Source organism: Marmota monax, unplaced genomic scaffold, assembly GCF_021218885.2.
Source record: "Marmota monax isolate L192 unplaced genomic scaffold, Marmota_monax_Labrador192_F-V1.1 WCK01_AAM20220418_F8-fsc00005, whole genome shotgun sequence".
Taxonomy (NCBI): domain Eukaryota; kingdom Metazoa; phylum Chordata; class Mammalia; order Rodentia; family Sciuridae; genus Marmota; species Marmota monax.
This window is the reverse complement of record NW_026692254.1, coordinates 19,303,344-19,319,343: the sequence shown is the minus strand read 5'-3', so window position 1 is coordinate 19,319,343 and position 16,000 is coordinate 19,303,344. Positions and strand designations below refer to the sequence as shown.

Below are 16,000 nucleotides of genomic sequence, written 5' to 3'. Positions count from 1 at the left end.
TATTCTGGCTTCCCAAGATTAACCCTCTGACAGAGCTCCTTTCTTTTTTCCCCTAATGTCTCAAAAATATTTCAAGACCCTCATAAGGATTTACAATTTACTGATTACTTGTTTAGGGGAGAATGTCTTGATCCGTGAACTTCTGTGTGAACTTCTTGGTGAACTTGATTCATTATAGAAACTCTAAAACATCCACTGATCCTTGATACTGATCCAAATGTAATGTTTCCAGTACACAATTTTTCTTCTTAAAGAAAAAGTTTATTAAATTCATTCTATATATGCTCAATTTGCTTGCAAACAAAAAATGTAGGTAGTCAAATGAAATTTTAATAGAATTTATATTTCTTAGGGCTAACTGCTTGGGGATGGTGCTTGAAAAACAAATGAACTGGTAAAAAAATGCAAATAAATAGTTTAAAAACCAAATAAATAGTGTAAAGTTCTATATTGTAACCCTTTCAGTAATAAGAAGATATTCCCCAGAAAAATTCTCTTACCTTCACTATGGTCTAGCTAAGAATGATGCAAACTTTGCATAGTTAATAAACAGGTGTTCTGAAGGTGTTTATTATAAAGTAGTTTAAAAAAATTCCTCCTCCCCCCACCAATTTAATTTGCATTTCTAATTTGCCTAGCAATTATTCTGTGTTTGCAGATTAATTAGAAATAAACAATTGTTAGAATAGTCTCACTATCCAAATTATAATTATTCTATACAAAATGTACAACTTTATAAGATCATGTACTATGTGTATATGCATTATAGCTGATGCAAAAATTTATCATTTATGGATATACATATATATATATGTGTGTGTGTGTGTGTGTGTATGTGTATGTATAAACAAACACAACAGAGATGATATTCAACAAAACATGCTTCATACAGATGGACTTTACAATTGGCAATGCTTTCCATTGGTCAATACTATGAGGAACTGATTGTTAATATTTTTCATGTTGCCTCTACACACCATTTACACAGAATTAAAGCATAATGTTAACCATGGTTACCTTTGAGTGGTTTTATCAGAAGAAAGTGATCTGCATGTCATCCTTTCACATTTTAAAATTTATATTTATAATTTCTTGAATAATTAATAAAATATATAGTTTAAACAAACAAACCAAAAAAAAGAAAGAAAGAAAGAAAGAGAAACAAAATTGAATGTTAAGTTACTCTGAACACTTTTAAACCTGTTGTTGAATATGTATTTTTGTGAAACTCTGTTCTTATTGCTATAGACTTCCATTATGATTTGCTTAGATCATGTATCAATTAAAATATAAGTAACCAGTGGGTCTATTATATCAATTAATCCACGAAGTAACTTGATACTATTATTTATTAAAATTATAAACATTTTTCAGAACTATATGTAGCACACAATCAGAAATTTTCATCAAAATTACCTTACCATTCCTTTGTGTTTCAGTGACACTGTTGTTCAAGAAAGTACTATGGGAATGCTTCTCTGTTTCTGAGATTCTTACACTTTAATTAGTAGCAATATGAGAGAAGTAAGCACAATACATTTAAAAATGAAAAGTATTAAATTATTTCAACTTTATTCCAAAATATTATTCTTCCACTTTTTCCTGACTACGAATTAAAGTTTATAATAAATGAAGGACTAGGAAAACATGTTGCCTCCCTGTTATGGTTTAGATATGAAGTGTCCACCCAAAGTTCATGTGTGAGACCCTGCAAGGGGGTTTAGAGATGAAATAAGAGCCTTAACCTAATCAATGTATTAATCCACTGATACAGATTAACTGGGTTGTAAATGTAGGCATATATGGTGTGGCTAGAGGAGGTGGGTGATTTGGGATGTGTCATTGGGGTATGTATTTTGTCCATTGGGAGGAGAGTCTCTCTCTCTCTCTCTCTCTCTCTTTCTCTGTCTCTGCTTCCTGGTGCCATGTCCTGAGGTGCTTTCCTCTGTCATGCCCTTCTATCACGATGTTCTTCCTCATATCTGGCCCAGGGCAATGGAGTTGGTCATCTATGGAAAAAAAAAAAAAAAACCTCTGAAACTGTGAGCCCCCAAATAAACATTTCCTCTTCTAAAATTGTTCTTGTCATGTCTTTTGGTCACAGCAGCAAACAACAACAACAACAAAAACTAACTAACTAGAACACTCCCCAATATTTTCATTGTATTTCTTTGAATATTCAGAGATCTGTTTAAGAATGTTTAAACTATCTTAAAAATGGGATGGGAGGAATCTTTGGAAAATAAAAAAAAAAGAAAATATGTTAACTGTCACTTCATTTTTTCTTTAAGTATTGGGGATCAAACAGAGAGTTTCACGCATGCTAGGCAAGTACTCTACCATTGAGTTATATCCTAAACCACCCTCCCCTTTCTTAAACTTAGCTGTGTGAGTATAACATTTAAATTCAGGGTATATGCTCAGTAATATTGGGATTGATCAAATATTAAAAATGAATGATTCCTGTGTGATCAACCCACACAAATATTTTGTAAATATTCCATTTATTTTAAATTCTTATTATTATAGTCAATAACTTTTACTAGAAAAATATGAATTACAGAAAACTTGAATTAAAAGAATCATGTGTTGAGAAGTGTCTGCGCTCAAGGCTATATTAGGAATTCATAAAAATAAAGTCAAGTAAATATTTCTGCACATGCAGCTTTCTTGATAAATCTGTTTAAATGGTTGTAATTCAAGTGAACATTTATCCCTGTTCAAATATGTGTCATTTGACTCGGAAAGAAGAGATGGATAACTAACAAAATGTTTCACCTAAACTTTGTTTTTTTTATTTAAATAACAAATAACTTCTTTCTTTTTTAAAAAAATAATTGTTAGGTGTATTTAAATTAAAGAATAAAATAATTTGTAAAAAATGGTTGCTTATCATCCACAAATTTAATTTTAGTTCTAATGTTTCAGGACTATTAATTTTCACTAACTTTAATATGAACTTAAAAAAATAGTTGAATTTATTAAATGGCATGTAAATAGAATCCAGTTTTGAATCAAGGATATTGAATAGTATAAGATCGAGTTGGAGGTAAAAGGAGGTTTGTGCAGGGAGTATCACATACTTTCTTCAAGAAGAGGACACTATACTGCCCCTCAAAAATGTTACATAAGATGCATGAGAAACAATGGTACCAGTAGTACATTAATGAAGTGTATCCACTAAGTGTATGAAATCTAAGGTTGTAAATCCTCTACTAAGGCCACACCACCAAGTGCAACATTGATGTTAGTTTAGGAACCATTTTCAACAGTGATGTTTACTGACAACTAGAAATGGAAGGACATGAGTGAAGATGATGTTGATGGTGATGATGGTGAAGATGACAACAATGACTTTTAAGACTTACATAGCACTATGATGTATTGGACTGTTATAATCACTTTGTTTTTTTTATTTAATCCTACTTAATCCTTCCAATGAAAGTCACTGAAACTCTAACAAAGACACACTTACCAAAATGAGGAACTCCAGAGAACCATGATTCTGTGAAAATCTTTGGCAACTCACATCACCTTACCTATACCAGCTCTAATCCTTTCAATTGTAAACCAAACACTGCTTAGCAAATAATTATGATTGGAATAAACAGAGAATGACAGGTCCAAAAATATTTCATGATAAACTAAAAACAGAAAATATCATAATTTATTTTATATTGGTATATATCATAATTTACATTTATATTAGCATATAAATGTATATACTAACCTATTTTGTCCATGGGGAGGAGAGTCTTAACCTATTCTTTTTTTTATTTTCCAAAGATTCCTCCCATCCCATTTTTAAGATTGTTTAAACATTCTTAAACAGAAATAAATATATTATATATACAATTAGTGTATACTAACCTATTTCCATATAAGCAGACTACCTTCAGATATGTATCTAGAACAGTAGCAACCACAAAAGCTGAAACACAGGATCTCACTGCTCGAAACAAGAAAAAGTATTTTTTAAGTAAAGTATTTCCACTTTGTGAAAAGCACTAGGTTAGCCCTTATACAGGAGACAAAAAGAATTAATATTGATCCTCAAGGAGCTGATCACCCAGTTAAAAACACAATCATGAACTCATAGAACTATAGTTATATAAGACTGAACAATGTCACATTTTTAATTAATTAAATGAAAAATCCCCAGTCATTTTCCTCTATTTTATGACTTCTTTTTACAACTTTCTTCCAGCTGGATAGCTTATCTCTGCTGCTGGGATTTTGCAATCCTTTGGGACTTTATTAAAGCATGCACCTCTTTGTACTGAGCCTGTCAAAACCTCTGTTTTCACATCTGTGAGATACCAAGGACCAACCTCAGAGTGTTGCTGTAGAATTAAGTCAATGAAAAAAAAAAGTACAGAATATTTTCTGGCACATAGTGACAATCATTGATAACTACACCAATATTACTGCTATTACTACTATTATTATTATCTACCTCCATACTCAACTTCTTGAGCAGCTTTATCATCCTCATATGATCATTTTAATAATTCTAATAACTCCTAGAAGACTTCTCTGAATGTTTTATACTTTCTCAAATAGGAATGATGAAGCATACAGTAACTGCCAAAGGTTAAATTAGTATCCAAGGGAAAAGTGTTTATTGGTTTCTTCATGGTCTCAAAATAAACATGCTGATGAAAGTGAGTTGAAATGTATCAGAGTCTCATTCTGGGTGAAAAAATAAGGTTAAGGGGGCTGGGGCTGTAGCTCAGTGGTAGAGTGCCTGCCTCACATGTGTGAGGCACTGGGTTCAATCCTCCGCACCACATAAAAATGAATAAATAAATACAGGTATTGTGTCCATCTGCAGCTAGAAAATATTTTTTTAAATGAGGTTAAGGCATTAGTCATTGAAGAGTAACTAGAAAAGAGTCCTGTATCAAAGAATAGTAGTATTAGGTCTATACAAAAAGTGTGTGTGTGTGTGTGTGTGTGTGTGTATGTTAGGTATAGTGGAAAAGGGAACTCATTTGGAGGGTTACTCCCCTGTTTAGGTATGAAAATCTGAGAACCTCTACTAATTGGGGTAACAGATATAAGATAAAAATCAGACTATAAGAGAAAAAAATTACAGCCTGTTTAGATTACTGCTAACATCTAAAAGAAAAAAATAATATTCAGAGGTGGAGTTAAGGTTTTGGGTTTGGACAGAAAAGAACAATTCAAATGAGAAAAGAAAAGAGAAAACAAGCCCATTTTTCCTAAATGGGACCAGGACATGAATTTGAGATAAACTAAATTTAAGATTTACAGATTGTCAAATTGAACTTTTTTGCGAGTTATTATCATGTGAGGCTGAATCTCTACTTAGAGAACTAGAAACAACTAACTCCCTAATTCAACTGGTCCTTGTAAAGTTGGCATCAAGGTACATAAGTAATCAAAGGCCTTCAGCAAAGTATCTTGGTGCCCACATTAGTGAGGAGAGGGACAAAAACAATTCAGCCACTCTTTTTTATGATTATACAACTATGGCCTTGGGTCTACTTGGTTTCTTTGCACAGAGAGAGTTCTTTGGTGTTGAGATCAAAAATAGTCTTATCCTTTAATCTGCAGCAGTATTCTATCTTTGGAAGCAAATGAGTGAGGGACACAGAAAGGCATTGCCAGCTCAATACAATTCCCAGTAAACCAACGAGAGTCACGTGTGTGTCTACAGACTACATTGGTATACATGCAAATAGATCAAAGTACCCAAATTTGACCTAATATACAGGTTTCATATTATGCAAAGAGAAATATTTTTTTTAAAAAATGTAAGACCTTCAACAAGCCAGAAAACAAGTGTTTATTTAAAATATATTTTTTAGCTCTGATTCAGAGGAAAGACACCAGCCAATAACTGAATACCCACGGGGTCATCCACATGCTGAAGTCCCTTCCAGGAAAATTGGTTTATAACAGTAAGTTTACAAAACTATGTGTCCCCAAGTAGAGCTAAGAAAACTCCAAGGCGTATTCATTCCAATTCCATGACACAGCTCTAAATATAGAGCAGGGGAAATGCTTGTTCATGAAGACACATCAGATTCACTGGCCTTTCTAGATGTGGTACCAATAATACCTTAACTGAGATTATGTTCTTCACTGTCCGGTTTTCTACAGCACTGTCTTGTTTGTTTTCTTTAATTACTTATGATCCAGGTCACTATTAGAAGCTGGGGACCAAGAGAAAATACTTACTTAGATATACATCTAGTTTGCCTGTTTTACAAATAAGAAAACAGAGACAGGTAAATTTTTGCCCAAACTCTATTAAGAGAACACTAACTAGGACTCCGGTTTTTCCAGTACCCAACCCATTTCCCGACTACCTTATTGCTTCTCATATTGGAGATCTTCAAAAGAAAATATTGAGGGACTTTCTCAATCTTGGGATTTACAGGATAACTCATGAAGTTTGTTCCTGTTTGAGCTGGGCACAGGGAGGGTATACTATAAAGGAGGGAAAAACAAGTCCAGCCACTTTTTTTGTGAGGAGACATGCTCAGAGTGTTCTCTATTTTATACATTCACTGGCACTGAAAACTTGTGTTACTGTGTGCCCTCTGCAGAAGCATGGACTAGAAGAGACACAGACACAGAAAAGCACAGAAAATTTTCCAGTAGCTCATGTCTCATCATCTCATGAGAAATTCCATAGATGCAGCCCTTACCTTCTCTCTTTCCTTCTCCTCCTCACTGGGGCTGCTGTTTGCACATCTTCCGCTATTTGTTTTTCTCTGCTAAAATGAAATAAAATAACCTCAGCTCTTCATGTATGAAAGCTGCCAAATGATGCTATATATTCAAGAGCCCGGAGGATGGTGGAACTAAAGACCCAGTGGTCCTAGGAAGAGGAAGGAAGCAGTGGGCCAGGCAGAGGCAAAAGGGCATAATTAGGTTCACACTACTGTCTTCCTAGAAACCAGATCTGGAATGTGAAAATTGGAATGGTAAATTTCTGAAACAATCAAAGTTTTACTTAAGTATAATGAATATAAATATATCTTAAAAATAATGAATTCAGTGATTCTGAAAGTAAAAACAAAAGAAAATTACCTTCTTCAAAATTGAATATGTTTACCAATAAGTCCAAGTTAGTATCATATTACATTCAAAAGCTAACCATGATAAACTGAAAACAAATGCTTTAAGTTCATGAGGTGATGCACTGGCCTCAGTATCCTTCTAAAGAGAAGGTTAAACTGGTCAGTACTATATTTCCAAGAAACACGTTTCCCAACTTGTAACTATTTGGTTTTAGCCTGGGCATGCTTACTTGAAAAATTCATAGAAAGTATCAAATATTAAATGCTTTCCCACCAAATAAGATACCTTCAAATTTTAACCTCAAGCAAAGTTTTCTAGAATGCCATTGTAGCAGAGTTGTATAGAACGGAATTTTTAAAATACTCTGAATCAGTAATTTCTAAAATATATGTTCAAAAGTCAAACAATGCAATGAGTGATCATAACTGGAAGAGGGCTCTAAACTTGTGAACTTGAAGTGGAATGGAAGGAAACCCAGCTAAATATTAAAATCAGCAGATATGTAGTTGATCTGAGTTTCAGTGTTGGTGTTTAAATAGAACATTCCTCGGGCATTCATGTCTCAGTTCTGACGTTTCTTCAGCCTGGGTGGAAGGGGACTAAGGGTATTTGAGCTTTCACATTTCCCTCTCTCTGCACATAAAACACTTTGGATAGCTCTTTGGGTCTGGGTGCTTGCTCTAAACTCTCAGAACCTACTCTGGATACAGAGAGGCCTAAAGGAAGACAGATGCTTATGCCTGGGGATAGATCAGATATTACCTTTCAGTAAGCCTCTTCAGAAAGTAAGAAGAGAGATCCAAAGTGGCAATCTGTAGTCAGAGGACTCACATTCAAGCAGGTGATGCTCTTCAGCCAATCCAACTTGGTTATAACCCATCAAAGCCATTTGAGTTCCATGTTCTGTATTTCAAATTCTGACATAAAATGAAATAGTAACAAAAGTTTTATCTATGCTGACACCCAGACAGCTACAAATGAATAATAATAACAGTCACATGCAATGGATCACAGAGCTGATGTGGTTCAGCCATTAGCACCTAAAACACTTGAATTCTCACCTTCTACTTAATGTTGCTTGTTTTAAAGTCGTATTACCAAAACATTCTCAGGAAAGCACTATATTTTCTGGTCTTGTGATAATCAAAAGTACCGTGGAGGTTTTTGTTTTTTTTTAAATCTTTTAAATCATACAATTGCACACATTTTCAGTCTTGCTTCCTGAGTTCATTTTTTTCCCCTTTAGGACCATTTCCAAAGATCTCAAGAAAATGAAAGAAACCACTGTGCACAAGCTGGAATGCATGAAAACCATACCATCTCCTCCTAGAGGGCAAGGAACAGATCCCACGACTCTGTACTTGTCCCTCCTCTACCCCCTCAAGCCACATGTCCCTTCTGCACCCGCATAGCTTCCCCAGCCCCAGTCTGGCCTTGCTCCCTGGCAAAGGGGACCGTAGTTATATCTCCTGGGGCCAGGATGTGAGGCCTGGGAGGAAATGTTGTCTTTGGGGAAATAGCAAAATTGTGTGACTACATTAAAGTCAACACTATTTATCTTCACCTCTTGTCCTATGGGCTGACAAAGGGACACCACTGTTAGGCCCAGCCCCCGTGCACAGCTGCAATAGAAAGAAGGCAGGGACTGGTACTTTCAAGTGTCAGACCTTTTGTGCTGACTACTAGTTTATGAGGCTGATGTCAAGCATTGCAGTCAATGAAGTCTTTGTGCTAGGTGTACAGGGCAGGACAGTGGAAAAACTGCCCTCTCCTATATCCCAGGCCCATCCATCTTCCCCTCACCCTGTTTCTCAACTTTTCTGTCTCGTGATCAGACAGAGTGAGGATCCCTCCTGGGTTAATGTACTGGAAAATTGCTCTGCATGTTTATGAGGGGGTCCCTTCCAAATGAAAGAAAAAAGGAAAGGAAAAAAAAAAGGGAAGAAGAGTCATTTTTCCCACTGAACTCATTGGCCTTAAGCTTGTGGGTCTGACCCTGATTAAGAAAATCTCAATGTCCTGCTAGGAGGTTTATTGTGAAGTTTGGCAGAACGCACTTCCGATTGAATTTTTTTATTATTTATAATCACAAAGTGGTTTTGGACAGCTCTCATCACCCAACCCACCACCAACTCCCTGGACTCCAAAGGCACAAGCGTACATGAACACACACACACACACACACACACACACGCTCGGGTCCAAGCCTTTACCTTTGAAGAAGACTCATCCACTCACATCCCTGGATATATTCTCTTCCTCAGAGGAGCTGCTTTCCCCAAGGCAATACCCTATAAATAGCAAACATGCTGTTTTCCTACAATTGCATGGAACATTGGACCATGTGAACTTTGCCATGGACTGATGTGGAAACCAGAGAAGGCTGTGGTACGTGATATCACTCACTTGCTTATTTTAACTTTTTTTTTCTAGCTAAAAATAATATTCTTTATCTCTAACCTCCTCCCCCATTCCTGTGTTTTATTCTTCTACAGGAGGTTTTAGTCTAAAACAAAATGTCACATGAGTGGTTAAGACATCAACTATGTATGCTCCTGAAATGAAGGCCTGTAGTGGCACTAGGAGATTTTCTAAAACCCAGATGAGTTCTTCCAGTAACTTTCATGCAAAAGTCATGGGAAATGGGAACAAGGAAGTGTGAGAAATTACAGCCATTGTAAAACATGCTTTTTAGAAACCAGTAGACACACAGCAAGTATTCTTGAAAATGAAGAAAAAATAATAATTTAGCAGCCTGGTGCATTTTTTTTTCTTCCTTCAGCCAGTTTTGCAGAAATTATTTGATGCTTCTGTACATTATTAATTTAGCTGGAGAAATTAGAGGTGGAAGATATTTACACGGGAAGACTCCACTTCTCTGGTAACAGGGAAAAAATATAACCAGGTTTTTTAAAAGCATAGAAATGATTCAAACAAATAAGTTTAATAAAGAGATTGAATCAACGTTCAGTCTTCAACTGCCGTGGGATTATGAGTTCTGTCCTCCCTTTGAGTTCAGGACACCAACATCTGAGATACAAATGACACAAAAAGTTATGATTTCCTGGCACATGAATGGTCAAGTTATTTCTCCTGTTAGGAGGTTTCCTACTGAATGTGGCAGCACACAATCAGATCTGTTTTGTTTTGTTTTGTTTCTATTTAAGATGCAAAATGTTGAGAAGTTTTTGTTAAATGCTTTGATTCTAGCACATGAAGAATTCCCTCTTCTCCTGCTTCAATCTTTCCCAGTATGTACTTTCACCCAGATTTTTCCCAATCAAAATCTTTCTTTTTGGCAGTTTCAAACTTTGTTCTGCTACTAACCATGGGCTCATATAAATATTCTGCAAGATTATAAAAAGAAATGGGGTGAAGCTGACAAATCTTGCCCAGGAGAGTGGGGGGCAGCCATGAAGTCAAAACACACATTAGCAAGGTCCCCTAATCTCTTAGCTGGCCCCCTTTTGTAGAAGGAGGTCAGCAGTGTTGGGTCCCCAGGCCTGCTCCCTGAAGGCCCTTAATAAGCAGATGTTACTGTAACGTGCTCCGGGAATCAAGCATAAATATGACCCTTGACCCCGCTTGTCAGCTGATCCACTGAGTCTCTTAGAAATATACTCTTCACTTTTCTAAACGCCCACTCTTTCCCACCATCCCCCTCTGCTCAGCTGGGCGCCCCTGCCTGGATTTCTACGCCTGTGGCTCCTGCTCTGGAGCTTGCACACTTGCCCGCAGTATGACCTTTCTCTTCACAGAGGTCAAAGGCCTAAGACCTCAGGCTGGCCTCTTTTCTTGCTGAAGGCCAGCTGATGAATCATTCCCAACTTGAAGGGAACAGAGGAAAGGGGAGGGCTCTGAAGTCCTTTTGAGAGAAACAACTGTGGTCTATACATCAGCATTTACACAGTTCTGACACTTCCAAAACTCAGGCTCCTCTCTGGGAACCCCAGAAAGAAGGGACCAGAGGCTGCATGGAGAGTTCTCCCTGCCTAGGTTGGAGAAACAAAGATGATGTGTGTGCTTACTCCTTTTCAGTGAGTTTGATCAAGAGGACTTTGATGAATTATTCAAAACTCTCTTGCTTATCATTTAGAAAAATATTGGTGATTAATTTTTTTAAGGAAATTGTAACACATCTTCTCTAAGACAACTTGGGATAGGTAGATTGAGTAGGGAGGAATGGGGTTGGAAGCTGTGATAGCTCCCTAAATTACCCGTGATCCTGTTATTGTTAATTTTTTCATTGTTCTGTTCTTCCTATCATGTTCTGATTTTGACATTTAATCTGTGAGCAGTGTGTATTTGACCCCACATCTTTTCACAGAATCTTCAGTAGCTTTATAGGGAAGCTTAGGGAATATCACTGAGGAACATGGGAATGCTAGAGGTGGGGTGGACCAGCTGACTGCTCCAGTTCCCAAATGAGAGGAGCCCCCAGACAACTCCCACCAGTAGCCCTAAGGAAGGCTGCCTGCATTGGAACCAGATTTGGTGGTTTGGAATCCACCAATTTACAGACGTTAATTGTTGTGGTTCTCTTTATCACTTTAAAATGTTCATAAAGAACTAAAGAAACCAGCTACCCACCCAACATCATGTGGATCAGAAGAAAAAAAAAATGGATTCAGTTTGTGTTTATCAAAGCTTTTAAAAAAATAGTTTCATAAATACCTTTCTCGCCATCAAATTTCTTGCATTAAAATGTTTCTAATAAGTCGTAAAAGTTAAAAATAGAGATTGTATTTCCATCTTTGCCCAGACAATATGTTAGTGTACATAAATACTCTTTATTGTTTGCTCCCTCAGTCCTTTTAATTTTTGTTCCTTCTATATTTCTGTTTTTCTATTTTGTGTGTAGGGAAGCAGTTGTCAGTGATAAAATATCCGGGATATTGTTTTTTAGGTCTTAATATAAAGATAGTGAAAGAACTAGTTGCATCAGAATCTCTATTGCTGGGGTGATGGCACCCTTTCTATTCCTGCATCTATAGCTTTCTCCTGCCACCATCCAGGTTCTTCAGAATTCACCTCCAAACATCAGACTATGAATGACTGAGTATCTTCTGTTGCTTCTCTGCTGCCATCAACTCAGGAGGTTTCAGATTGACTAATCAGCAGCATTTTTATATAATGCATATTTCAGGGCTGAAACTCATTTTCAATAAATGTTAATATCTATGGATTTTTTTCTGGGGAATATGTATGTTTTATACAGAGTACAGGCAATTCCACTTAAAAAATAATTACTCTAATTAACAAATAAAAATCATGTATACATATTATATAATGCAAGATGTTTCCAAATAAGTGTGTATTGTGGAACAGTTAAATCTGGGTAATTAACAGATGCATTACCTCACATTGTTAGCATTTTTTGTGTAAGAGCACTTAAAATCAATTTTCCACTTCATTTTGGTGAAAAAAAAAATAGCATTGCTTCGTCTTTTTCAAGACTGTTAGGAGTCTTGACCCAAGATTCAGTTCTCCATCAGCATACTTCAGAGCTCTTCCTCCTCTGCCTCTTTTTTTTTCTCTTGTCTTATCAGCATTCACTGGTAATTTGAAAATCTCCTAACTTGGAACACAACTGTAATCCTGTTATTGTTGATCTTATCTTGAAGACACATGACTATCACACTTTAAAGTTTCTATTTACCTATGTCATAGAGATGAACATTGCCTATTCTTTTCAATTTTAAAAAGTGACACAAAGGTTACAAAGATACAATATAAACATACCTGATGAGAGAAGATCAGTCAGTAGACAGAAAAACATAAAACAAGAAAATAAATGGAGAGTGTCACCACAGAGGTGCCGACCAACTTTTAGGAGAGCTTAGCAGATAATAGTACTGTTGGAATTATGTCTTAAGCAAGAGATATTTGTAAAATGTCTTAAACCCACAGAGATTTCTGTAAAATATCCCACTAGAACCAAGAAAACAAAAGCATGAGACAGAAGAGACAATTAAGGATTATTAGGAAGCTTGATCACATAAAAGAACTCAGAAAAAGAGAGGCCAGGCAGAAAAAGGTTGAAATACAGTAATCATCCAAAGTTGAGAAACTATGAAATCAACATATCTGAATGGATCAAATGCCTCAAACAAGACAATTATGTGTAGCTCCTGAGTCAGTTCAAATTCTTACACTGAATTTTTGATCACCTAACCCCAGGAAATTTCCGATTGATATGTTGGTAGAATGAAGATCTAGTCATGGCTTTTAAAATTTTTTATTTGTCTTTTTTTTTTGGGGGGGGGGGGTACTAGGGATTGGAGCCAGGGGCACTGACCCACTGAGTCACATCCACAGTCCCCTTTTTTATTTTTATTTTTATCTTTTTTAATTTAGTGACAGGGTCTTGATGAGCTGCTGAGGCTGGTTTTGAATTTGTGATCCTTCTGCCTCAACCTCCCCAGCCGATGGGATCACAGTCATGTGCCACCAAGCCTGTCAGCTTCTGTCTTCTTGATGATAGTCTATTCACAGAATGCACCCTTCTATGTCTGTGGCTCCACCATAGAACAAGCAGCCTCGACTTCCTGTTATGCTTTCCCCCAGCCAATGTCATAATGGTCGGCATGGCTGCAATGATTTTCATTAAATCAGTAACTGAACATCACAGTTAATGTATCATTTTTATGAGTATGGTTAGAGATACTCAAACCATAGAAAATGAAACTGAGCATACTGATGCAATAGAATTGTTGGCTTAAAAAATTGATGACCCACATGGATGAATTTAAAAGAGCAGAAATCATACCAAGGATGTTGTCAGACCACAGTAGGATTTAGATGAAGTTAACAGTAATAGAAAACAGTATTTGGAAATTAAACAGTGAAATCCTAGTTGTGGATTTTTAGAAACTCATGGCTCAAAAGGAAACCAGAAGAGAAACCAAGAGAAGAAGCAAAAGATTCTAGGGATATTATAAGAATAATAAAGGAATGCAGTGAGAAAGTCTGCCAACAAAATTATTAGCCTTGTTGAAATGAACTAATTTGTTGAAAGATGCAAACTGTCAAATATCACTCAAGAAATAACAAAAAAAATCCTGAATATCTCTATTATATGATTTTATTTAAGATGTCTATTAAAGATATATTGAATTATTAATTAGCAGTTCCCCCTGCCAAAAAAGCAATTAAAAAAGCACCAAGCCTGGATGGTTTTACCAGTGAATTATACTAATATTCAAAAGGAAATAACAATTTTCCACAATATTTTCCAGAAAATAGAAGCAGAGAGAATACTTCCAAAACACATTCTATGATGTCAGCATGTTAGGTGATTACTATTACCTTAATACTAAAACCAGATAAAGACATTATAGCATAGGAAAAATATGAATCAATATATTTTATGAAAATTGGAACAAAACTTCAATGATATATTAGCAAATTAAATCTAATAGTATATTAAAAATTAAATACTGCAATGAAGTTGGATTTATTCTATGTATACAAGTCTGGTTCAATATTTGAAAACTGACCAATATAATCCATAACGTCAATAAGATAAAGAAGGAAAATTGTACAGCCCCTTCAATTTATGCAAAAAAAATAAAATTAAAATTAAAAGCAGCTGCAAAATCCAACAATATCTAGGTAAAAACCTTTAGGAAACAAGAATTAATAGGGAACTTTCTGACCATAATAAAAAATTCTACAAATACTCAGAGCCAACATCAAGCTTAATAAAGAGACTAGACTTCTTGAAATCAGAAAAAAGACAAGAATGCTGTCTCTCAGCATTCCTTTTCAATGGCATTTCACAAATTCTAGCCAGTGCAATAGGACAAGGAAAAACAATAAGCAATATACACATAGGAAAGGAAAGAATAAAACTGTCATCATTTATTTTAGAAAAGGATCATCTGCATAGAACATCCAAAGAATCTAAAGCAAACAAAAATCCCAGACTTCTAGAATGAATTGGTAAGAATAATAAAGTTACAGAACTCAAGGTCTATGAATTTGTTTTTACCCACCAATAATAAATAATTGGAATATGATTTTATAACACTATTTAGCATAGCACCAACACAAAACAATTGTCTAATAAAATGTGCACAGAATCCATACATGAAGAACCACAAAACACAATGAAAGACCTGAAAGTTCTAAGTAAACAGAGAGATATTACCTGATCATGGATTGTAAGAATCAATTCAAGAATGTTCAGGTGTCACATACATCAAAAGAAATATATATATATAAAGTTCGAGGCCAGACTCAGCAACTTAGCAAAGCCCTAAGCAATTCCAAGAAAAAATAAAAAGAAGTAGGGATGCATCTCAGTGGCAAATAATAAATATCCCCAGTACCAAAAACAACAACAAAGATCCCTGTATTTAAAAAGAAATATACAGCAGAAGAAAATACAACATAAAAAAATATACCAATTATTGAATAATAAATAGTTCTATGGGTAATGGTTAAACATTTTTTTAGAGTAAAAGTGTATTTGTAAGCCTTTTTCTTCTAACAGAAACTACCTTAAAATTTCCTCTTAGTATAAGTTTTACAATTTATCTAAAAACATCATATGGGTTATATTTTTAAAAATCATTTTTACTGAAAAGAAAATAATCAAAATTACTATTCTTCTACATAGCTGCTGTAATCAAAAATTATTTTGTCAATCCACAATGGAAAAACAACAAATGTTAGAACTGATATTATGTAGGAAAAAGTACCATCTTTTCTTTTTTAAAAACATGGTTTATGTTCCATATTATGGATAAAGGTACAATGATTTTCAAACATGCTAAATGTGTCAGTCCTTTGGATAAATAAAACACTAAGTCTTATTATGCATATTTTTCTATCGCTGTAAGTTGAGATGCTAACGTATTTTTCCATGAGTTTTTAATCCATCCAGACTTTCATACTTATTACATATTTTGACTAAATTACTCACTTCACTTTGATTAAT

General features: G+C 35.2%; 1 long non-coding RNA gene across 3 annotated transcripts; it reads right to left on the bottom strand.

Annotated features, from left to right (window-relative positions):
- Window positions 1-1,555: 1,555 nt before the first annotated feature.
- LOC124087564 (uncharacterized) lies at window positions 1,556-9,418 on the bottom strand. 3 transcript variants are annotated; one of them, XR_006850140.2, is made up of 4 exons: window positions 9,270-9,418; window positions 7,819-7,973; window positions 6,681-6,749; window positions 1,556-2,009 (listed from the first exon to the last, which is right to left on the bottom strand). It is a non-coding gene; the product is annotated as an uncharacterized LOC124087564 (long non-coding RNA). The 3 variants fall into 3 exon arrangements; XR_006850144.2 differs by lacking the exon at window positions 9,270-9,418 and adding an exon at window positions 8,374-8,500; XR_006850143.2 differs by lacking the exon at window positions 9,270-9,418 and adding an exon at window positions 8,118-8,353.
- Window positions 9,419-16,000: the final 6,582 nt, after the last annotated feature.